The sequence below is a fragment of the Bos grunniens genome, chromosome 5, assembly GCF_055505025.1.
Source record: "Bos grunniens cultivar Pamir isolate PY7600 chromosome 5, Bosgru_T2T1.0, whole genome shotgun sequence".
NCBI classification, from domain to species: domain Eukaryota; kingdom Metazoa; phylum Chordata; class Mammalia; order Artiodactyla; family Bovidae; genus Bos; species Bos grunniens.
The window spans coordinates 91,569,765-91,594,275 of NC_141169.1; the positions used below are offsets into that span (position 1 = coordinate 91,569,765).

The 24,511-nt window shown below is 42.9% G+C and overlaps 1 protein-coding gene and 1 long non-coding RNA gene across 2 annotated transcripts in view; one reads left to right on the forward strand and one right to left on the reverse strand.

Moving 5' to 3' along the window:
• Positions 1-24,511, reverse strand: part of AEBP2 (AE binding protein 2) — a 124,157-nt gene that overhangs the window by 86,114 nt on the left and 13,532 nt on the right. The window lies entirely within an intron of this gene.
• LOC147372605 (uncharacterized) lies at positions 131-19,964 on the forward strand. Its single transcript, XR_015164218.1, has 2 exons — positions 131-1,685; positions 15,890-19,964. It is a non-coding gene; the product is annotated as an uncharacterized LOC147372605 (long non-coding RNA).

Sequence of the window (24,511 nt, forward strand, 5' to 3'; positions counted from 1 at the left end):
GGTAACAGAAGTGTTTACAAAAGCCAGAAAACTACCCTTCGTGGACTGTGTGTTTTATTATTTTTTAGCTTTTCATTATGAACATACAGAAAAGTAGAGAGAATAGTATAATGAATACCAATATACTCATCACCTAGACTTAATAATTCTTATCATCTTTCATAATAAATCTTAACATTTTATCATATTTATTCAAGTATTATATAGTTGATTATAAGCATCATGGTATTTTCACCCTTAAATTCTTAATGATCCATTTCTAACAACCTAATACATTTCCCCATGATCACAATACCACATCACACTGAATAAAATTAACAGTAATCCATGATATCCTCTCATGCTCAATCTGTACTCAGTTTTCCACATTTGTCCCCACAATGTCTTTTACATTTGATTTTTAAAAATCAGACCCAATGAGGATCTTGCCTTGCATTTGGCTGTTACTGGCTTGTACTGTCTAGATTAGAACGCTGGTAGCATCTAAATTGCTGCTTAATCTAAATGGTGCACACATAACAACAGAATCTATGTGTTAAAATATGTTAAAGAAAATCACAGACCTCATAATGACATTACTAGATATTTTACCAACATCATCTCATTTATCCCTTCCCCCAAAAGGATAAAGGTTTCCAAAAGACTGAACCAGGCTAACATGCATTATCTGCAGAAAAGAGTTATCTGCCTTTCCAATTCAATCTGAGAATTCTGAAGTTAAGAGAACAGATGATTCCAACACCACATGTGGAGAAACACTGGCTGGTGGTGTAACATGCAAACTCTCAGTTATGGTTCTTGAAGGCTAAGATTTGGCCTCAAACCACTTTTCCACTGCCTTTTGTCCACACATAGGTACCCAGATTTATTCAACTTCTAGGTTCTTTGTTGATAGCCAGGGATGAGGGCAAAGAGATTTTCTAGTACAGTCAAAGAAAATGACTGGGACAGGAGAATGCCATGCCTGTGCTTGAAGGTGTTCAGTCGCTAGTGTCCGACTCTTGGCTACCCCGTGGACTGTAGCCCACCAGGCTCCTCTGTCCAGGGATTTCCCAAGCAAGAATACTAGAGTGGGTTGTCATTTCCTCTTCCAGGAGATCTTCCCAACCCAGGGATTGAACCTGCATCTCCTGAGTCTCCTGCATTGGAAGGTGGATTCTTTACTACTGAGCCACTTGGGAAGCCCGTGTTTGCATGAAGCCTCCTTAAATTTTGTGTCCTGGGTACCTCCCTCACCTCGCCCTAGGCCCTACCCTGAGACCTCAGGCACCTCACCTGTACAAACAATGTCAGCAAATCCTGAAAACGCACTGAGTCTGAGATTCCCTCTTACAAAGACTTTGGAAATCAAAGCATTCTTGGCAACTCTTTGTAGGTTACTTGAATTTCGGCACCTTAAGATTTGAGACTCCCAGGGCCTCTGAGAGTCCAGAGAAAGCCTATGTGTGACTTCAGAAAGGTGCTTTGTCAGGACAAGACTCTGCAGAGGGTACCCACTGGACAGGCAGTGGCCTGGGGAAGCGCAGAAACTGCTCCTCCCAAATGGCAGGGATCTGTGATCTGTACCTCGGACGTGGGTGATGAAATGGGTACTGGAGAGACCTTTCCTAATCCACCCAAGACATTTGCCAGGAAACTCTGGGCTTCACCTGACTCGGTCATGCCAGTTTCCTCATCCCTAAAATGTGAGTAATCATCATTATTTCTTTAGCGTTATTGTTAAGGAGTAAAAGAGTCATCTGTAAAGCACTTTCTGTCTGTAACATAGCTGTGTGTGTGGGCATGTGTGTGCTGTCATGTCCAACTCTTTGGAACCCCATGGACTGTGGCCCACCAGGCTCCTCTGTCCACGGGATTTCCCAGGCAAGAATACTGGAGCAGGTTGCCATTTCCCCCTCCAGGGGATCTTCCGGATGCAGGGAATTGAACCTGCATCTCTTTCATCTCCTGCATTGGCAGGCGCATTCTTTACCATAGGCGGTGCTCATTGAATGCTTATTTCTCTAGAAGATCTCAATAGAAAGTTAATACATCTGGTTCCTTCAGAAGACATTCCAGCAGCAGTGCAGGTCTGAGACTTGCCAGGACCTGAGATGATGATGAAAATAAAAATAATACTAAGGAGGAAGGGGAAGGGAAGAGGAAGGGCTGGTAAACGGGGCAAGGTGAAGAGGAGGGAAATGGTGACGGAGAGGAAGAAGGAGAATTTAGTGTCTTTGCTTCTGCCAGATACTGTTCTAGGAAATATACATGCTTTAATTTATTTAATCCATGTATATAAGAGGGGCTTCCCTTGTGGCTCAGTTGGTAAAGAATCCGGCTGCAATGCAGGAGACCTGGGTTAGACCCCTGAGTTGGGAAGATCCCCTGGAGAAGGGAAAGGCTACCCACTCCAGTGTTCTGGCCTGGAGAATTCCATGGACTGTATAGTCCATAGGATCACAAAGAGTTGGACACAACTAAGCAAGTTTCACTCACTCACTAACTCATTTAATCCTCCTGACCATATGAGGTAGTAATTCGTAAAATCCTGGTGTAGAGATGCAAAAGGATCCTCTCCAGAGTCCTGAGGCTCCTCTGGCTCAGTAAGAGCTAAAAACCAAAGGCAGAAGAGGAAATTTTCTTTGTTTTTTCTCTCTAGTCCATGTGGATATCTGTCCAAGCTGGGTCTCCTAACCTGGCCTGTGGCAAAGAGGTCAGGGTATACACACTGCCTGCCCAGCGGGTATCATGCTTGGACCTCCAGCATGAACAGCCTCCCTTCGACCAGTTTCTGATATTGTGAATTATCACACAAGTTGTGCTGTTCTTATAACACTGGAGCTAATGATGAACATTAGATGCTTAGATGATTGCCTTTGTGCTTTATAAAAGAGAAGAGATTGCTTGTTTACTGGAGTTTCAGAAGATCCACTCCCAATTTGTAGTACAAGTTCCCACATGCTGACTTTCAATCATTTGCCAAAAGTCTTGCCAGTTCTTCATCTGTCAGCAAAATGGGTGTGTTTCATAAATGGGTGTGTGTTTCACGTCTTCAGCATCCCTGAGAACTTTCAGTGAACCTAGTCATTTCTGTCATCAACTTCTTTGCACCACTGATATGGAAATGCACTTTAAGGAACAAAAGTCAGTTTACCCAAAACAAATGATGCATTTTAGCACTTGTAAAGCGTGTCCCTGCTTTTTCTCCACTGCCTCCCATGCGGCTTTTTACATTGTTAACGTAATCACTGATGGATCTCTTCAAACTTAAAGCAATGAGAAGTCTTTTAAAATGCTTCCAGCCCCAGAATTCTCTGCTATCAAGATCCATGTTGACAGAAAGAGTTTTGATCATTTCCAGCCTTCTGGCAAACAGGTCGCATATATCATAAATCGGTTTTTTTACTTATTCAGCAAATATTGACCGAACACCAACAATATGCCAGGATTTGTCAAGTCTGGCAGAGAATTCAGAAATCGTCTTCAGTGTGGAAAGGAGATGGAGAAAGCCTAGAAACAGCAGAGAAGCAATTCCTAGAGGCACGGGGAGGCTGTGGAAAGAGCAGGGCACTCGCAGGGACTCCCTCGGCTAGAGAAAATGTCTGTGAAAGCATGACACAATGCAGGTTCTGTCTCAAATATTTGAATCTATTCCATCAACACCATTTGGCTGGCAGGAAGTCCCTGCTCTATGTGGATTTGCTAACAGGAGACACAAACCTCTGACATAATCAAGTGGCAGGAGGCATGCTTTACTCCAGTTTCCCTTGAAGGGAGAGAAGAGTGGCTAAAGACACTTCCGTTAATGCCAGGGCACACATTTTCGTGTGGGTGCGCTCGCTGGTATGCAATTGTCTCTTAAACCCAATGGGCTTAAACCCAACTCACTGATATTTTCAAACAATAAGAAAAAGGTGGCTCACAGCGAAGTGTGAACACCGGGCTCTTTCTTAGAATGAGACTGAAGCCTCATCTCTTGGAAGAGACGCTTTGCTGTTTTCTCACTCTGCTCTGCTCCATTCTTGTACATTTCTGACCCTGTACACAAACAAGCTACAGGTTGAAATCAGTTCCCTTGACCGTATTTAGCTACCAGGGAATCTGGGAGAAACTCTAGATTTTAGAAGACAATAATTCAGAAAGTTTGCTTTTAAGGAGAGGCAATGTAATTATTGCTCAGAAGAAAATTCTCATGCAGCCCAAAGATAATTAGCTACAAAACCTAAATGAGCTGCACTACTTGCTAGATCGACTTTCTGTAACTTAGAAAACAGGATTCTTCAGCAGAGCTCCCAACATTGTAAAGAAAAAAGCCATCTACTAAGCCTGGCCTGATTGACTTGGTCAAATGGTATATAAATTAAATCCATCTGAAGAATCTGATCTCCAAATGGGATTTTCAATTCCATAAGACTGCAGTTTAAAAATGTATGTGAAGTAAGAAAGAGTAAAACCATTCCCCCTCCCCCCTCTTCCCCAAGACTGGCGAACTTGGCAGTCCACATGGAAAATGAGCCAGTTCTTCCCCTGCTGAAAAAATCCATTCAAAATGATTTCATAGCTTTCCTTCCTTATCCTTTGGAATGTGGAAGCCATTTTCCAGTGGGTTTTAAGGAAAAAAATTCTGAATTTAACCCTTTGAGAGAAGATTTTTTTTTCTCTTTTTTATTTCTCTAAGGGTATATAGAATAATGCAATGGAGTTTTTTGGATTTTTCCTTTTTAAGCACAAATGCTGTAGGCAGAAAGTTGATTTAACCTTATTTAACGAGGACCCAAGGGAAATAGTGGTGCCTAATACAATGCAAAGTTCTATAATTGAACTAATGTGATTCTGCAGCCACTTGCCAGGGAAATATCAATGCAGGTAGATTAAATGATAGAGAAAGCATTTTTTTTTTTTTTGGCTTTGGTATTGCAGAATTAAATAAGCTAATTCAAAATCCCTAGTTGATGCAACCACTATGGAAAACAGTATGAAGTTTCCTCAAAGAAAACTAAAAATAGAGTTGCCATATTATCCAGCAATCCCACACCTGGGCATATGCCCAGACAAAACTCTACTTTGAAAAAATACATGCACCCCTATGTTGACAGCAGCACTGTTTATAACAGCCAAGACATGGAAGCAACTTAAATGTCCACAGACAAATGAATGGATATAAGATGTGGTACAAATATACAGCGGAATATTAGTCATTTAAAAGAATGAGGTAATGTCATGTGCAGCACCATGGATGGACCCAGAAATGATCCTACTAAGCGAAGTAAGTCAGAAAGAGAAAGACAAATGCCGTATCATATCACTTATATGTGGAATATAAAATATGACCCAAATGAACACATCTATGAAACAGAAACAGACTCACAGACATAGAGAACAGACTTGCCGTGGCCAAAGAGGAAGGGGAGTGGGGAAAGGACGGAGTGGCAATTTGGGATTAGCAGATGCAAACTATTATATACAGATTAGACACGACTTCCCTGGCACTGCAGTGCTTAAGAGTCCACACTCCCACTGCATGGCGTGCAGGTTTGATCCCTAGTGGAACTAAGATCCTGCCTGCTGTGCAGTGCAGCAAAAAGGGGGTAAACAACAAAGTCCTACTGTATAACACAGGGAACTCTGTTCAGTATCTTGTATAAGCCATAATGGAAAAGAATATGAAAAAGAGTATGTGTATAACTGAGTTACTTTGCACTACAGCAGAAACTAAAGACAAATTGAAAATAAACTATTCCTTATAAAGCTTTTCTTAAAAAACATCACCAGTTGAAGACTGCTATCTTTTGTAGTCAAGTTGGAGTCTTTCTGGAATGCCTTTCTTCCCTTGTCTATTGCCTATCCTAAGCCAAACTCTATTCCAGGTAGATAAATACATACTTGCTTATATATACACAAAATATATGTTACAGGAGAGAAACAAACAACAAAAAAAAACTTGCTTTTTTCTTTTTTTTGCTGCGCTGTGCAGCTTACAGGATCTTAGCTCCCCAACCAGCGCCTGAACCTGTGCCACAGCAGTAAGAGCACTAAGTCCTAACCACCGGACCCCAAGGGAATTTTCCCAATCTTTACGTTTATATGGGCTTCCCTGGTGGCTAAGACAGTAAAGAATCCACCTGCAATGCAAGAAACTCAGGTTCAATCCCTGGATTGGGAAGATCCCCCAGGGAAGGAAATGACAATCCACTCCAGTATTGTTGCCTGGAGAATCCCATGGACAGAGGAGCCTGGAGGGCTACAGTTCATGGAGTCACAAAGAGTCAGACACGACTGAGTCACAAACATGTTCACATACTTGTGTTTATACAAAGGGTAGCACAGCAAAATATTAAATTTGTGCCTTTTTAAAAAAAACTCAATATACATTTGACAAAAGCACTAAGTCTGCAACAACTGGATATTTACATCCAAATAACATGAATCTAGACACAGACTTTCCATCCATCACAAAAGTTAACTCAAAATGGATCACAGACCTAAATGTAGAATCAGTTCAATTCAGTTGCTCAGTCGTGCCTGACTCTTCATGACCCCATGGATCACAGCCTGACAGGCCTCTCTGTTCATCACCAACTCCCAGAGTTTACTCAAACTCATGTCCATTGAGTTGGTGATGCCATCCAACCATCTCATCCTCTGTCATCCCCTTCTCCTCCTGCCTTCAATCTTTCCCAGCATCAGGGTCTTTTCAAATATGTCAGCTCTTCGCAACAGTGTAAAAATTCTAGAAGATAACTTAGGAGAAAACCCAAAAAACCATGAGTATGGTGAATGCCTTTTTATTTATTTATTTGGCAGTGCCTTGAAGCTTGAGGGATCTTTGTTAACTGATCAGGGATCAAAACCATGCCCCTGCTGTGAAATTAGGAAGTCTTAACCACCAGATTGCCAGTGGATGTCTTTTTCAATACAACACTGTAAACAGGATCCATAAAAGAAAAAACTGATGAGCTATTTTTCATTAAAATAAAAAACTTCTGCTCAATGAAACACATTGCCAAAAGAATGAAAAAACAAGCCACAGATTGGGAGAAAATATTTGCAAAAGATGATATCTGGTGATGGACTATTATCCAAAAAATTTGAAGAACTCTGAAAACTTAACAATTAAGTGGGTATCATGAAGATATATTTGGTCTTTGCTCGCAGTTTCCGACACAGAACTCCTTAAACTTTAGGGATTTTCTCAGTAATAGGAGTATCTTTTTATTTATAATGAGCACCTTTCACTACAATGAATTTATGCTAATGAGGGGCTCATAGAGGGGCCCTTAGATAACCTAGACCTAATGATTAGAGGGTCGTAGCTTTCAGCCCTCCCCACCAACCTCGGGAGGGGAAGGGAGGAAAGAGATTGAGCTGTAGAAGAGTTGATGAATCTATTAAAGTGCTAGGAGGGGGACTTCCTTGGGGGTCCAGTGGCTAAGACTCCCTGATTCCAATGTAGGGAGACCAGGGTTCAATCCCTGGTCAGGGAACTAGATGCCATGTGCCACCAAGTAAGAGTTCATATGCTACAATTCAAAGATTCCTCGTGTGTATCCTGTATTCCACCAAGACCCAGAGCCACCAAGTAAATAATAAAAATAAATAAGTATCTTTTTTAAACAGTGCTAGGAGGGTGCTGCATACAGAGTGGGTGTGGAAGCTTTGTGACTCTTCCTACCCTTACTCTTTACCCTATGAATCCCTCCCTCTGATTGTTCATGAATTGTATCCTTTCTAATAATGGGGGAACATAATTAAGCATTTTCCTGAGTTTCTTGAGCCATTGTAGCAAATTACTGAACAGGAGAGTGGTTCGTGAGAAGCCCTGAATTTGTCATTCATCAGGTAAAAGTACAGGTAGCATGGATTTGCAGTTGGCAGCTGAAGAGGGGCAGTCTTTTGAGCCTGAGCCCTTCAACTTGTGGGATCTGATGCTAACTCCAGGTAGACAGTGTCAGAACAAATGGAATAGTTGGGCACCCCACTGGTGTCAGAAAACTGATAGTGCTGAAAAGATACCACATATTTGATGAAAAGACACCATGGATTTCACGTCTGGAGGGGAAAAGCCTCACAATTAAAAAAAAAAAAAAACGAACAAACAACCTGATTAAAAATGCACTGGATGGGAATTCCCTGGGTGTCCAGTGGTTAAGACTCAGTGCTTTCGCTACCAGAGCCTTGGAGTTCAATCGCTAGTCAGGGAACCAAGATCCTGCAAGCCATGTGGCATGGCCAATGAAAAAAGAAAATGGACTGGACTTGAACAGAGAAGATATACAGATGGCAAGGAAGTTGGCTTCAGAGACCTTTTTCTTTTTTTGCCATGCCACATGGCATGCAGGATCTCAATTTCCTGCTGCTGTTATTCAGTGGCCAAGTTGTGTCTGACTCTTTGTGACCCTATGGACTGCAGCAAACCAGGCTTCCCAGTTATTCACTAGCTCCCGAAGTGATGCCATCCAACCATCTCATCCTCTGTCGTCCCCTTCTCCTCCTTCCCTCAATCTTTTCCCAGCATCAGGGTCTTCTCCAATGAGTTGGCTCTTTGCATCAGGTGGCCAAAGTACTGGAGCTTCAGCTTCAGCATCAGTCCTTCCAATGAATATTCAGGGTTGATTTCATTTAGGATTGACTGGTTGGATCTCCTTGGGACAATTGCTGTCAGTGATTCCCTGACTAGGGATCAAATCCGAGCCCCCTTCAGTGAAAATGTGGAGTCTTAACCACTGGACTGCCAGGGAAGTCTCCCCAGAAAACTTCCTCTTAACCATGAGGCCATGAAAGTGAAAGTTAAGTGTCTTAGTCATGTCCGACTCTTTGTGACCCCATGGACTGGAGCCTACTAGGCTCCTCCGTCCATGGAATTTTGCAGGCAAGAGTACTGGAGTGGGTTGCCATCTCCTTCTCCAGTGTTTCTTCCCGACCCAGGGATCGAACCCACATTTCTTACGTCTCCTGCATTGGCAGGTGGGTTCTTTACCACTAGCACCAATAATAACAACAACAACAATAATAATAATAATAACCAATCTGGTTATCACTGGTATTTCAAGCTGACCAACTTTCTATTACTCCTTCGCCACACCTTATATTGTCTACAAATCTGCATTATTTATGTATCCATTCATCTGCTTTTTAGTTGAAGGTGCATAAATCTTGTAATCAGAGCTTCTGGTGAGGGTGATGCATCAGAAATACTATATTGACACATCTCCTTTTGCTCAAAGCAAGTAACTTGACATTATAGTTAACCCATGAAGTTGTTTTGCAGAGAAATGTATTTTCCTTGGACTTTTAGAAAATGGCACAGTAGCCTCTTTTCATTCTAGTATCTTGAAGTGCTCTCCTCTCATGAAAAGTGCTTAGCAGCACTTTCTCCTCACTCTACCATAAACCACTTTTTCTTTTTTAAAAAATGAGTTAATTTTGACTGCACCAGGTCGTAGTTGCAGCACCTGGAATCTCGTGGTTGTGTCATGCAGGATCTAGTTTCCTGACCAGGGATTGAACTTGGGCCCCCTGTCTTGGGAGCACAGAGTCTTTAGCCACCGAACCACCAGGGAAGTCCCTATAAACCACTATTACTTTAATATTTACTGCCATTTGTTACAGAACAGACACTATCCTAAGAGCTAAGTTACAATGATGAACAAAACAGCTATGGTCTCTACACTTACGGGAGATTTTATGTGTGAGACAGACGTTAATAAATAGTCATCCAAATTTATATTGGGGCTTCCCATGTGGCACAGTGGTAAAGAATCTGCCTGCCAATTCAGGAAATGCAAGAGATACAGATTCAATCCCTGGGTCGGGAAGATCCCCTGGAGGAGGAAATGGCACCTGCTCTGATATTCTTGCCTGGAGGATTCCATGGACAGAGGAGCCTGGCAGGCTATAGTCCATAGGGTTGCATAGAGTTGGACACAACTGAGCACAGCACAGCCTAAATTTATATTGATGAACTGGGATAATTGTTCTGATGGGAAAGTACATTGCTCTGAGAGCCCGTAACAGGGCAGTGGGTTTAGTTCTGATGTGTGTTGAGGGGAGGGCATTGAAAACAAAAATCCCTCAGGAAGTAATATCTGCAGCAAGAGCTGCAGAAAGAGGGGACGGAGGAGGCATACTCAAGGGCCCAAAAAGACTCTGGGGCGCCTGGAGCACTGGTGACAGAGGACAACAGGTGATAACTGGGCAGAAGAAGGAGTAGCTATCAGCCAGAGAGCACTCAGCACTTTGTGGGACATTAAAGGATTTTGGTTTTTGGTCCAAAACAATGGCAACCCTTAGAAGGATTTGGGGCATTTTTTCACTTCACCATTTCTTTTTTTATTAAAAAATGCATTTATTTATTTTTGGCTGTGCTGGGTCTTCATTGCTTTGCATGGGCTTTCTCTATTTGCAGTGAGCAGGGGCTACTCTTTGTTGCAGTTCCCGGGCTTCTCATTGCAGTGGCTTCTCTTGTTGCGGAGCACAGGCTCTGGGCATGTGGGCTTTGGTAGCTGCGGCACAGGGGCTCAACAGTAGTTGCAACTCTTAGGCCCTAGGTGCGCAGGCATGAGTACTTTTGGTGCACGAGCTCAGTTGCTCTGCAGTGTGTGGAATCTTCCTGGACCAGGATCTCTGACGTCAACGAAATGTGCAACAATTCAATTCTGACACTATCTATTCCAAGTGAGAGTAAGAGCTCACAGATTAAAGGGCTCAGTATCACAAGATTGCTCTCACCTCAGACACCAACTATAATTCCAGGACACTCTTACCACTGAATGACCAACTATAACTTGTGTTGTTCAGTTGCTCTGTCGTGTCTGACTCTTTGTGATCCCATAGACCACAGCAAGCCAAGCTTCCCTGTCCTTCACTATCCCTCAGAGTTCACTCAAACTCATGTCCATTGACTCCGTGATGCCATCCAACCATCTCGTCTTCTATTGTTCCCTTCTCTTCCTGCCTTCAATCTTTCCCAGCATCAGGGTCTTTTCCAATGAGTCAGTTCTTTGCATCAGGTGGCCAAAGTGTTGGAGCTTCGGCTTCAGTATCAGTTCCTCGTGAATATTCAGAATTCATTTCCTTTAGGATTGACTGGTTTGATCTCTGTGCAGTCCAAGGGACTCTCAAGAGTCTTCTCCAACACCACAGTACAAAAGCATCAATTCTGTACTCAGCCTTCTTTAAGGTCCAACTCTCACACCCATACATGACTACTGGAAAAACCATAGCTTTGACTAGACAGACCTTTGTCAGCAAAGTAATGTCTCTGTTTTTTAATATGCTGTCTAGGTTTGTCATAGCTTTTCTTCCAAGGAGCAAGTGTTTTTTAATTTCATAGCTGCAGTCACCATCTGCAGTGATTCTGGAGCCCCAAAAAATAATTGAAGTCTCTCACTGTTTCCCCATCTATTTGTCATGAAGTGATGGGACCAGATACCATGATCTTAGCTTTTTGATTGTTGAGTTTCAAGCCAGTTTTTTCACTCTCCTCTTTTATCTTCATCAAGAGGCTCTTTTGTTTCTCTTTGCTTTCTGCCATAAGGGTGGTGTTATCTGCATATCTGAGGTTATTGATATTTCTCCTGGAAATCTTGATTCCAGCTTGTACTTCATCCAGCCTGGCATTTCACAAGATGTACTCTGCATATAAGTCAAATATTAGCCTTGGTGGCTCAGCCTGTAAAGAATCTGCCTACAATGCAGGAGACCCAAGTTCGATCCCTGGGTCGGGAAGATCCCCTGGAGAAGGAAATGGCAACTCACTCCAGTATTCTTTCCTGGAAAATCCGATGGACAGAGGAGCCTGGCGGTCTACACCCCATAGGGTTGCAAGAGTCAGACAAGCTTCTTAACTATAAATTAGGGGTTCTCATAAACAGCTTCTCAGATTTAAGAAGTGGCTAGAATGACTCACAGAGCTCATGAAAGTGCTTTCCTTGCTGCTGAAAAGTGAAATTAATGGTCAGTCATCGTGTCTGACTCTTTTTCGACCCCATGGACTATAACCTGCCAAGCTACTCTGTCAATGGAATTTTTCAGGCAAGAATACTGGAGTGGGTAGCCATTCCCTTCTCCAAGGGATCTTCCCAACCCGGGGATCGAACCTGGGTCTTCTGCATTGTAGGCAGATTCTTTAGCATCTGAGCCACCAGGGAAGTTTTTCCTGCTGTTACTCGTTTATTATAAAAAAAAGATAGAGCTCAGGAACAGCCAGGGGAAAAGATGAGAAGGGCAGGATATGAGGGAAGGGGCTTACAGCTTTTGAAACAAGAGGGAAGGGGGCAGGGCCATACAACCTTTGAAAGAATAACTTAGCCCAAGGACCCAACATACCCAAATTAGAATCAAATGGGGCCATGATGGCAGATGAGTCAACTTCAACTGGACCTTGATCCTCAGTATATGATCACTGTAACACATCAGCAAGCTAAATGACACACCCGGAGTTGCCACGACAGTTCCAAGGCTGACCATCAAAGACCAAAAAGTGGGTGGTGGCCCAATTCCTGGAAATATTCGCCCCTTCCCCAAAACAGTTGCACTAATCCTCTCACTCATTAGCCTACGAAATTACCCAGCCCATAAAAGCTAACCACAGCACATTTTGAGGCCACATTCACCCTCTGTGACGGCCCACAGTCTGTCTGTGAATGTATTCCTTCAATGGACATTCTGTTTTTAAAATTCCTTCTTTTTTTTATTCATTCTCTGTATTCCAGATTTTAAAAGATCATTTTGAGTGTTTCTATCGCAATCCATGACATTAGCATCCTGCTATGTGACAACTTTTTATTTCATGGAGCTCCATGTGAAGGAATCATTTAATTCTATTTTTTCTTTAACATGTTTCTGTGTTTTGGCTGTGCCATGGTTTCCAGGATCTTAGTTCCCCCAACCAGGGACCGAACCTGGTTCCTGGCAGTTAAAGTGTTGAATCCTAACCACTGGACCTTTAGGGAATTCCCAGAAAAGACAATCTTATCACTGCAGAGATTCTAAGGGTTTTAGGAACTCTATGCCAGGGACATAGATGGAACCAGGGACAGAGACTAAATGTTTCTTCTTCTTCTTACTTGGCCATGTGGCTTTTAGGGCTTCCCTGGTGGCTCCTGCAATGCAGGAGACTGGAGTTCAATACCTGTGTCAGGAAGATCTCTTAGAGAAGGGAATGGCAACCCACTCCAGTATTCTTACTTGGAGAATCCCATGGACAGAGAAGCCTGGTGGGCTACAGTCCATGGGGTCGCAAACAGTCGAACACAACTGAGCGACTAACACACATGCAGCTTTTGGGATCTTAATATCCTGACCAGGGATCATGTTCCCTACAGTGCAAGCGCAAACCACCAAGGAATCCCCTAAATCTTTATTATTTATGATACTACAGATTTTAAGTTCCACTTCCAGGATGTGCTCAAGTTTCCATTTTTGAAAATATCTCTGCACACGGTGAAAAGTGGACTGGGAGAGTAATAAAGTGAGTGTTGATGGTGGTTTGATCTGGGAGATGAAGGAAGAGTTGAAGAGAAGAGCATACATCTGAGGAATACAAAGGTCCAACAGCAGGACTGGGAGGCAGATGTCAGAGGCAAGGCAGGAAGAGCTTGACAGCGATATCTCCTTGGGGTCCGTCTATGCAGCTGGACGGAGAGTGATGCCAACCATGAGGTCAGACCTGGAGGAGCACGAGGTTTAGAGCGAAAGTGTGTGAATTCAGCTTTCAGCACATCGTATGGAGGGTGCTTTAGAGACATTCTAGTAGAGATGTCAGACAAGCAGCTGGAGATGCTTGCCTGAGAAGGTGATGTGCTTCCAGATATTTCTGTTTGCAGCTCATTCTGAGATCATTTGGGGACAAAATATAAAGTGAGAAAAGCTGGAGGCTGAAACAATGTAGTTCATGAACTTGACCAAATTCTCTTCTTCCACTCATCATTTGGTTTCTAATAAGCACAGAATCAATGCTTAAAGAATAGAATATTTTACTATTTTTCAATGATTATTTAGACCTCATCCTGGGCTGGTCAGAAGAGCAAGTAAAACATCAGTTGATACACCTCCTTCCCTTACTCTGTTACACATTTTTCAGGGAGTAGAAAGAAGGCAACACTAAGAATCACTTTTATTTGTTTATTTTTGGCTATGCTGCATGGGCTTTTCTCTAGCTGCAGTGAGCAGGCTTCTCATTGTGGCTTCTCTGGCTGTGGAGCTCGGGCTCCAGGGCGCATGGGCTTCAATAGTTGCAGCATGGGGGCTCAGTAGTTGTGGCTCCCGAAACCACTAGAGCACAGGCTCAGGAGTTGTGGCACACTGAGTTTAGTGGCCCTGAAGCACGTGGGAGCTTCCCAGATCAGGGATTGAACCAGTGTCTCCTGCATTGCCAGGCAGATTCTTTACCACTGAGCCACCAGAGAAGCCCCACTAAGGATCATTTCTCTAGTTGTAGCACAGGAGAACAGAACTCTAACCACCATCCTTTACCAAACCTCACTGCCACTTCCTCTGGGAAATCCTTTCCTTGTCCTCCACATCCCACAGGAGAAAAGCCCATCTTTGGATCTCCCTATAAAAAAGATTGAGGGCAGGAGGAGAAGGGGGCAACAGAGGATGAGATGGTTGGATGGTGTCATTGACTCAATGGACACGAGTTTGAGCAAACTCCAGTAGATAGTAAAGGACAGGGAAGCCTGGTGTGCTGCAGTTCATGGAGTCACCAAGAGTTGGACATGACTTAGCGACTGAACAACAACAAATATGGAAGATATACTTTCATGAGAGGAACTCACATCATTCCATTAGAGCATCAAGCATCTTTTGTTACTGGTCTATCTCTCTGCAAGACTGTGAGTTCTGGCAGATATGTTGTCAGAACCCATTTTTCCTTTGTATCTCTAAAACACTGCTGAGCTCAATGTAGGATTTGCCAAGCAGATTTCTTTTTTAAATCAATAAACTTTAGGGGCTCCCCTGGTGGTCCAGTGGCTGAGACTCCATATTCCCAATGCAAGGGCTTGGGTTTGATCCCTGGTCAGGGAACTAGATCCCAAACTCTACAACTAAGATATGGTACAGCCAAATAAAGAAATATTTAAAAAATAAGCTGTATTTTTTAGGGCTGTTTCAGGTCCCCAGCAAAATGGAGCAGAAAGTACAGAGTTCCATATTCCTCCATTCCTGCACACACATAGCTTCTCCCACGATCTAGCATCAGCGTGCTGGTGTACTTGATACAATCAATGAACCTACATTGATACATCATAATCACCCGAAGTCCACAGTGCATGTTAGGGTTCACTCGCGCCGTTCCAATTTCTACCACTTGGACAAATGCGTAACGACACATATCCATCATTGTAGTATCACACAGAATAGTTTCCTGCCCAAAAATAATCCTCTGTATTCTTCCTGTTCTTCCCTCTCTCCTAACTCCTGGTAACCACTCATTTTTTTACTGTCTCCATAGTCATGCCTTTTTTTCCCCCTCTCTCTTTTTAAAATTTTTTAATTTATTTTAATTGGAGGATAAGTACTTTACAATATTGTGATGGGTTCTGTCATACATCAACATGAATCTGCCACAGGTATACAGGTGTCCCCTCCCTCTGAGCCCCCCTCCCACCTCCTCCCCACTCCATCCCTCCAGTCTGTCACAGAGTGCAGACTTTGGGTCCCCTGCGTCATACACCAAACTCCCACCAGCTATCTTTTTACATATGGTAATGTGTATGTTTCAATGCTATTCTCTCAAATCATCCTACCCTCTCCTCCCCTCCCCCAACTGAGTCCAAGAGTCTGTTCCTTACATCTGTGTCTCCTTTGCTCCCCTACCTGTAGGACCGTTGGTACCATCTTTTTAGATTCCATATATATGCATTAATGTACAATATTTGTCTTTCTCTCTCTTCCCTGGCAGCTCAGACGGTAAAGAATCTGCCTGCAATGCAGGAGACCCAGGTTTGATCCCTGGATCAGGAAGATCCCCTGGAGAAGTGAATGGCAACCTATTCTAGTATCCTTGCCTGGAGAATTCCATGGACAGAGGAGCCTGGAAGGCTACAGTCCATGGGGTCGCAGAAGAGTCAGACATGACTGAGAGACTGAACAACAACTTCTAGCTTATTTCACTCTGTATAGTAGGCTTTAGGTTCAACCACCTCATTAGAACTATAGAGTCTTGCCTTTTCTAGAATGCCGTCTAGTTGAAATCATACAGTATGTGGCCTTACCAGAATGGCTTGTTTCATGTAGTTAATATGGTTTTAAAATTCTCCTGTCTTCTCATGGCTTTGATAGCTCATTTCTTTTTAGTGCTCAGTAATATTTCATTGTCTGGATGTGCCACAATTTATTTATCCATCTACCTCCTGAAGGACAATTCAGTTGCTTCCAAGTTTCAGCAATTACAAATGAAGCTGCTATAAACAGGTGTGCATGCTATTTGTGTGAACAGAAATTTTCAGTTCATTTGGGTAAATACCAAAGAATGTGACTGCTGGATTGTACAGGAAGATTATATTTAGTTTTCTCAGAAACTACCAAGCCATCTTCCAAAGCGGTTGTACAATTTTGCATTCTCACCAACAATGAATGAGAGTTCCGCTAGCACTACCATACACCTATTAGAACAGCCAGTATCTTTTAAAAGTTTTTAACTTTTCTACCTAAATGGACAGATTATATTTATTGGTAAGGAGATGTGAAGTACCTCAGAACTAAGAATTACTCAGTGATTTCCCTTTTAGGAAAGTCCCAAATTCAAACTTCTAACACTTTGTGAAAATTAGATTAGAAAATGCAGCTTTAATTTATTTAGTCCCAATCAGTTTATAAAAAGCATTTGCTATATTTTTATAAAAAGCATAACTTTGGGAGACTAGGCTTCCCTGGTGGCTCAGATGGTAAAAAGTCTGCCTGCAATGTAGGAGAACTGGGTTCGATCCCTGAGTCAGGAAGATCCCCTGGAGAAGGAAATGGCAACCCACTCGTCTTCTTCCCTGGGAAATCCCATGGACAGAAGAGCCTGGCAGACTACAGCCCATGGGGTTGCAAAGACTCGACACAAAGGAGCAGCATCACTTTGGGAGATTACTGAGTATACCTACATGCTGATTAGGAGGGAAATCTAAATGAACAAGTTAATTAAAATTTTAAAGGAACACTTCAAGGAGTGTATTAATATTTGCTGATTAAAATAAATGACACATTAGTGTTACTCAGTATCATTTGGGAAGGAACAGGACATTAGGTCACTCATGGTTGCCTATTTGTAAGATGAGCCCAAGTCGTAAATTATGTCTCCAATGCTGTCCTTATTCACTTGAAACGCCCTTTAATATCCTACTAAGAAACCTCCTATCCAATTACTTAAGAACACTTCAACTTCATAAATTGGGAGCTGTTTGGACAGGTTGATTCAATTAAGAGTATACCAAAAAAAAAAAAACAACCCATACAGCTATTGTCATAAAATTCTTTAAAATTATGCAAAAGCCACATGATCTTCCTGAGGTAAGACTGCAACACAAACAGAGCTGTTTTCTTTCTACTCTGCGTTATTATGTTTAATTGCTTCATTCTCGTGATTGCTTTTGAAAGAGGAGGAATCAATCAAGCTTTCACCAAAAGCAGATACCACTGCATTATGTATGAGGCTGGCTAGGGAAAGACCTGTGACCGAGAAGGAAATCAGGATCTACACCACTTACAAATGTGAGGCTCTTACGTGTGCAAGTCTCCTTTGTCAAGAGGCAAGCTGACCTTGAGCATGAACTTCAACATTAGAAACTTAATGTGAGTTTCTCAAGTTTATTTTTTAAGATCTGGCAGGCCCTTCTGAAGAGGATGCTACTGATACATGAAAGAAAATACAAAGATACACTTTCCGCTAGGAGTGTTGAAAATGTTCTGTCTACACTGCCTCTTCCAAATTCCTTGGGAATTTACAGTATTGTTCTCTGAGGTGACACAGCAGGATTAGGGGGTGGTGATGATGGAAGAAAATGTGCCTGTGTTTTGAATCTCCTGTTTCCTTTGGGGGAAGTCTTTGGTCTCCTTGGCATCAAAGTTCAACAAGCTGAGTGGTTTGGATTCTTCGTTTAAATGCAATTATTTCACAGCTGTATGTTTTAAGTGAGATGCTAGGGGTAGAAAAATAACCCTTGTGTTTCTCTCATTTCTTTTATAAAAATTATTATTAATTTATTTTTGGTTGCACTGGGTCTTCATTGCTACACATGGACTTTCTCTAGTTGTGGTGCATGGGTTTCTCATTGTAATGGCTTCCCTTTGATGAAACAATAAAAGATAATTTTATTCAATCTGTCATTCTTTCAATGATCTTTCTTTCCACAGCATTTCAATATTCTGTGTGATGAAATGGGAAATATATATACTTAAAGCGTTTCTATTGTATACCCAAGTATTAATGGTTGTCTCAGGGAAAAACACTTGCACGGTTATGAGTTGCAAGCTGAACTAGCTCCTTTTTTTTTTTCCAGTCTCTAAGGCTTTGTTTTGAAAAGCAGAGACATTACTTTGCCAACAAAGTTTGTCTAGTCAAGGCTATGGTTTGTCCAGTGGTCATGTATGGATGTGACATTTGGACTGTGAAGAAAGCTGAGCGCCTAAGAATTGATGATTTTGAACTGTGGTGTTGGAGAAGACTCCTGAGAGTCCCTTGGACTGCAAGGAGATCCAACCAGTCCATTCTGAAGGAGATCAGCCCTGGGATTTCTTTGGAAGGAATGATGCTAAAGCTGAAACTCCAGTACTTTAGCCACCCCATGCAAAGAGTTGACTCATTGGAAAAGACTCTGATGCTGGGAGGGATTGGGGGCAGGAGGAGAAGGGGACGACAGAGGATGAGATGGCTGGATGGCATCACCGACTCAATGGACGTGAGTTTGAGTGAACTCCGGGAGTTGGTGATGGACAGGGAGGCCTGGCGTGCTGTGATTCATGGGGTTGCAAAGAGTTGGACACAACTGAGCAATTGAAATGAACTGAAGGTTTTGTTTTTTATTTGGTTTTGAGTGCACTGGCTCTTCATTGCTGTGATTGGGCTTTTTCTAGTTGCAGCACGTGGGGACTACTCTAGTTTCGGTGCATGGCCTTCTCACTATGATGGCTTCTCTTGTTGCAGAGCACAGGCTCTAGGTGCACAGGCTTTAGTTGCTCTGCAGGATGTGGGATCTTCCCGGGCCACGGATGGAACCCATGTCCCCTGCACTGGCAGGTGTCCTTATCCACTGTATCGTCAGGGAAATCCTCCCCTCATTTCTGAATCTGGCTACACATTAGTGAGTTTGTTTCCTTGCTGTAACAAGGGGTCACCACTGGGGACTGCTGAACATTCAGTGATTGATCTGAGATGTACACATAACATATACATATATATATATAACATTCACAGAGTTTTAAACCCATGTTACCCTCCAGCATAGTTTCTGAGCAACTTCTCATATTGAAAGCCTTCTCATCCAACCTGCCAGCAAGACTGGGCTTCATTAATGTGTAATTTGTTTGTCATCTTTGTAGACAAAATGCAACAGGTAGAAGAAACAGCTAGCAAAGACAGGGTATCTATGTTGGGGTGAAATCTTTGGAGGGAAAACAAGAATTTGGAAGAGAAAGCATCTTTTAATGGCCTTTTTCTCTAGAAAAGTCCCATTGTCTTCTGGTCTGAAGAGGTTTAGAGATTTGATTTTCTAATCATTATAGTTCCACTGAACCTAGATATCATTAACAAACAACTTAAAAGCCATATTTCTACAAAAAGTTGTTTTTTTAATAAGTCTCTAATTTTTCTTTTACTAAGAATACTTTTTGTCTATCAAACGGTTGGACTTGGAGCTGGGCTTCCAGAACAACACAGCTCTTCTTTTACAGTCTTTGGAGAATGGAGAGGAGGCCAAGGGAACTAGAATTTTTTGAGCATCTCCTTAGTGCCAAGTATAGGACTGGGAAATTCCTCAACTTCCTTTATATACAAAGGGGAAACTTGGGAAAAGTTAGGGTGTCTGAATATAGGCAGATGGCTGGGTAGACCATAAGCAGGGAACACAGTTTGGTTCATGCCACCACCTCTAGAACCCTTCTGAAGAAGTGGTTCCCTGGGAGGAAGGGAGAAAAGGAGGGCGCATTGTCATTCAACTAGAGCAGGTAGAGCAGAAAAGCAAAGTTGTAGGTGTCCTCTTGGGCAGTGCTATTAACAACAGCGCATTCCTCTGTGCTGTAACTATGTTTCACGCAGCCATTGTACTCAGCACAACGCCGGAAATATGGTGGACCCTCAAAGGAGGGTTCTGGAATTAAATCACATTATCATCCTTTAAAGTATATGTCTAGGACTTTACTGGTGGTCCAGGAGTCAAGACTTCTCAGTTCCACTACAGGGGGCATGGGTTTGATCCCTGATCAGGGAAATTACACATACCATGTGGTATATCCAAAACAAAACAAAATGAGAAGCAATAATAGTAATAATAATAATAAAACAAAAAACACCGAAAGCATATGTTCAATGTCATTTTACATTACTGCTGTAAACAGATTTTGGTCATCACTTGAATCCATTTCCTCAGACAGATAAACACTATTGCTGGATTATAATGACATAAGCAAGGGCTGGGTTGTGAGCTCTCACTGTAAACCCAGTGAAAACTCTATTGTTATTTATATCACATTAACACCTCAGGATTTGGGGGAGCCTAGTGGGCTGCCATCCATGGGGTCACACAGAGTCGGACACAACTGAAGTGACTTAGCAGCAGCAGCAGCCACAGTTTTTGCTTTTGGAGAAGGCAATGGCACCCCACTCCAGTACTCTTGCCTGGAAAATCCCATGGACGGAGGAGCCTGGTGGGCTGCAGTCCATGGGGTCACTAAGAGTCGGACACGACTGAGCGACTTCCCTTTCACTTTTCACTTTCATGCATTGGAGAAGGAAATGGCAACCCACTCCAGTGTTCTTGCCTGGAGAATCCCAGGGACGGGGGAGACTGGTGGGCTGCCGTCTCTGGGGTCGCATAGAGTTGGACACGACTGAAGTGACTTAGCAGCAGCAGCAGTTTTTGCTTTTAACAACAACAAAAAAAATGTTTCTGTACGACTTCTTTTATTTCAGAGCACAGGCTCAGTTGCTCCGATGTATGTGGGATCTTCCAAGACCAGGGATTGAACCTATGTCCCCTGCACTGCAAGGTGGACTCTTAATTACTAGACCAACAGGGAAGCCCTCTAAGTTTTCTTTCTTGGCCACACCCTATGGCAGATGGGACCTTGTTCCCAGACCAGTGATTGAACATGTGCCCCTTGCACTGGGAGCATGGAATTTTAACCAGTGGAGCATCAAGGAAGTCCCACTAGTGTCTTAGTCTTAATTAAGAGATACTAGGAGGAGAGCAAGGCAATCCACTCCAGTATCTTGCCTAGAAAATCCCATGGATAGAAGAACCTGGTAGCTCCCAAAGTTGGACACAACTGAAGCAACTTAGCACACACTGTTATTTTATTTATTTTTCTCCGCCATGCCAAGAAGCATGAGGGACCTTAGTTCCCCAACCAAGGATCAAACCTTGGAAGTGTGGAGTCTTATCCAATGGACCACCAGGGGAGTCCTTCAACCTTCTTGTGTGGATTGGAAAAAGCAAGTGCAATTATCTTGAAGGCTTTGGACAAAGTGACCTACCTGGGCCATGAAGAGATGGGCGAGGCGGGGGGGGTGTGTGTCTCACTTTCCCACTTGAATTTGTTGCTCTTTTAAAGCCAAAGTCAGACTTTTAGAGAGCTAATGCACTTCCTGCTATTCTCTTTCCCTATCTGTGGTGAGATCCTACATTCCTGTACCCTTGGTGGGGGGGACAGAGAGATAATAACATTTGATTACTGGGCATATTTGAGAGACATTGCAGACTCAGTTCCAGACCACAACAATAAAGTGAGTATTTCAATAAAATGAGTGACACAATTTTCTTTTTGTTTCTAGTGCATGTGAAAGCTATATTTAAACTCTAATGTAGTTCTGTGAAGTGTGCAATAGCATTACATCTAAAAAAACAGTTCTCAGGCTTCCCAGGTGGCTCAATGGTAAAGAATCGGCCTGCCAATGCAGCAGATATGGATTCGATTCCTGGTTCGGGATGATCCACATGCTGATGAGCAACTAAGCCCGTGTGCCCCAACTACTGAGCCCATGCTGTACAGCCCAAGAATCATAACCACTCGAGTCCACACGCCCTAGAGCCTGTCTGTGCTCTGCAACAAGAGAAGCCACCGCAATGAGAAGCCTTAACGCTGCAACTAGAGAGTAGCCCCTCTGTACCGAAACTAAAGAAAAACCCGCGTGGCCAGAAAGAACACAGCCAAAAATATATATGTAAAATATTTTTTTCAAGTGTGCATACCATAATTAAAAATTATTGCTAAAAAATGCTAAACATCATCTGAGCCTTCAGTGAATTACACAACAGCAACATCAAAGATCACTGATCACCATCACAAATATAATAATAGTGAAAATATTTGAAACATTGCAAGAATTACCAAAATGTGACACCAAGATATGAAGTGAGCAAATGCTGTTGGAAAAACAGTGCCGACAGACTTGCTTGATGTGCATCTGGGTTAAGTCCCTTCTGACTCTGTGTGACTCTGTGGACCATAGCCCGCCAGGCTCCTCTGTCCACGGGATTCTCCTGGCAAGAATACTGGAATGGGCTGCCATTTCCTCCTCCAGGGGATCTTCCCGATTCAGGGACTGAACCTGGGTCTCTTATGTCTCCTGCATTTGCAGGCGTGTTCTTTACCACTAGTGCCACCTGGGGATTGCCCCAAACCCTCAATTTCAAAAAACAAAAAAAAAAATCTGCAAAGCACAATAAAGAGAAGCTTAATAAAACAATTTATCCCAGTATTAAAAAACAGCAAACATTTACGACATACTTATTCATTCAGTGACGATTTACTATGTGCAAAGCACTCTGCTAAGTGGTAGGACTACAGCAATGATACACACATCCAGTTACTGACCTCAGCTGTTACTAAGTGCTGTAATAGGGAGATGCTAAAGCTGTGAGGAACACACAAGATGAGAGTTTCACTCCACGAGGGGTGACACAATCCAGGAGGGCTTCTAGAAGAATGAGGTCTAAGCTGGCTCAAAGGTAAGCAGGCATTTCTGAGATAAGGGCAGAATGTGTTTGCATGCCTGCAGAGGGATGGTCTCCAGCAGAGGGAATGACCTGTCTTTGCAGTTGATCTGGATCTCTACATTCCATGAAGCATGAGCAAGCAGTCAGCTTTGAGGGGACAGGGTTTTCTGGGCTTCCCTGGTGGATCAGATGGTAAAGAATCTGCCTGCAATGCAGGAGACCAGGCTTGATCCCTGGGTTGGGAAGATTCCCTGAAGAAGGAAATGGCAACCCACTCCAGTATTCTTGCCTGGAGAATGCCATTAAACAGAGGAGCCTGGCCGGCTATAGTCCTGGGGTCTCAAGAGTTGGACACAACTGAGCAACTAACATACATACGCACACCAGATCTTTACATTCCAAGAACCTTGAGCAGTCAACTTGGAATGGACTGTGCTTAGTCGCTCAGTTTTGTTCGACTCTTCACAATCCCATGGACTGTAGCCTGCCAGACTCCTCTGTCCATAGGATTCTCCAGGCAAGAATACTGGAGTGGGTAGCCATTTCCTTCTCCAGGGGATCTTCCCAACCCAGGATCGAACCCACGTCTCCCGCATTGCAGGCAGATTCTTTACCGTCTGAACCACCAGGGAAGCCCAAGAAGACTTGAGCAGGCTCAAGTTCTCCAGGGGATCTTCCTGACTCAGGATCGAACTGGGGTCTCTTGCATTGCAGGTGTATTTTTTACCAGCTGGGCTACCAGGGAAGCTCTTTGAGTGGACAGGGTAGTGAAAAGATTACGTGTCCTGTCTCTGAAGCTCTTTTTTTTTAAATTGTGGTAAAATGCACATAAGATAAAATTTACCTTTTATCTATGTTAAAGTGTGCAATTCAGTGGCATTAAGTACATTCACAGTATCTTGAGTAAAAATATCACCACTATCTAGTTACAAAACCTTTTCAGCACCCCAAATGGAAGTCCCATACCCATGAAGTAGTCATTTCTCAGTTTCCCCACCTCTTTGCAGTCCCTGGTAAATATTAATCTGCTTTCTGTCTTCATGTGTATGCGCTCAGTTATGTCTCTCTGTGACCCCTTGGACTGTAGCCCACCAGGCTCCTCTGTCCATGGAATTTTGTCTTCACGGATTTGCCTACTGTGGATAGCTCATATCAAGAGATTTATATAATATGTGGCCTTCTTTGACTTAGCGTAACACTTTGTGATTCACTCATGTGGAAGCATGTATCGGTACTTCATTGTATGGATATTCCACAGCTTCTTTACGTCCACTGATGGACATTTTGGTTGTTTCCATCGTTTGGCCTTGTGAATAGTGCTGCCGTGAACATTTATGTATAGGTTTCTGTTTGAAAGCCAGTTCTTTTGGGTATATACAAGAATA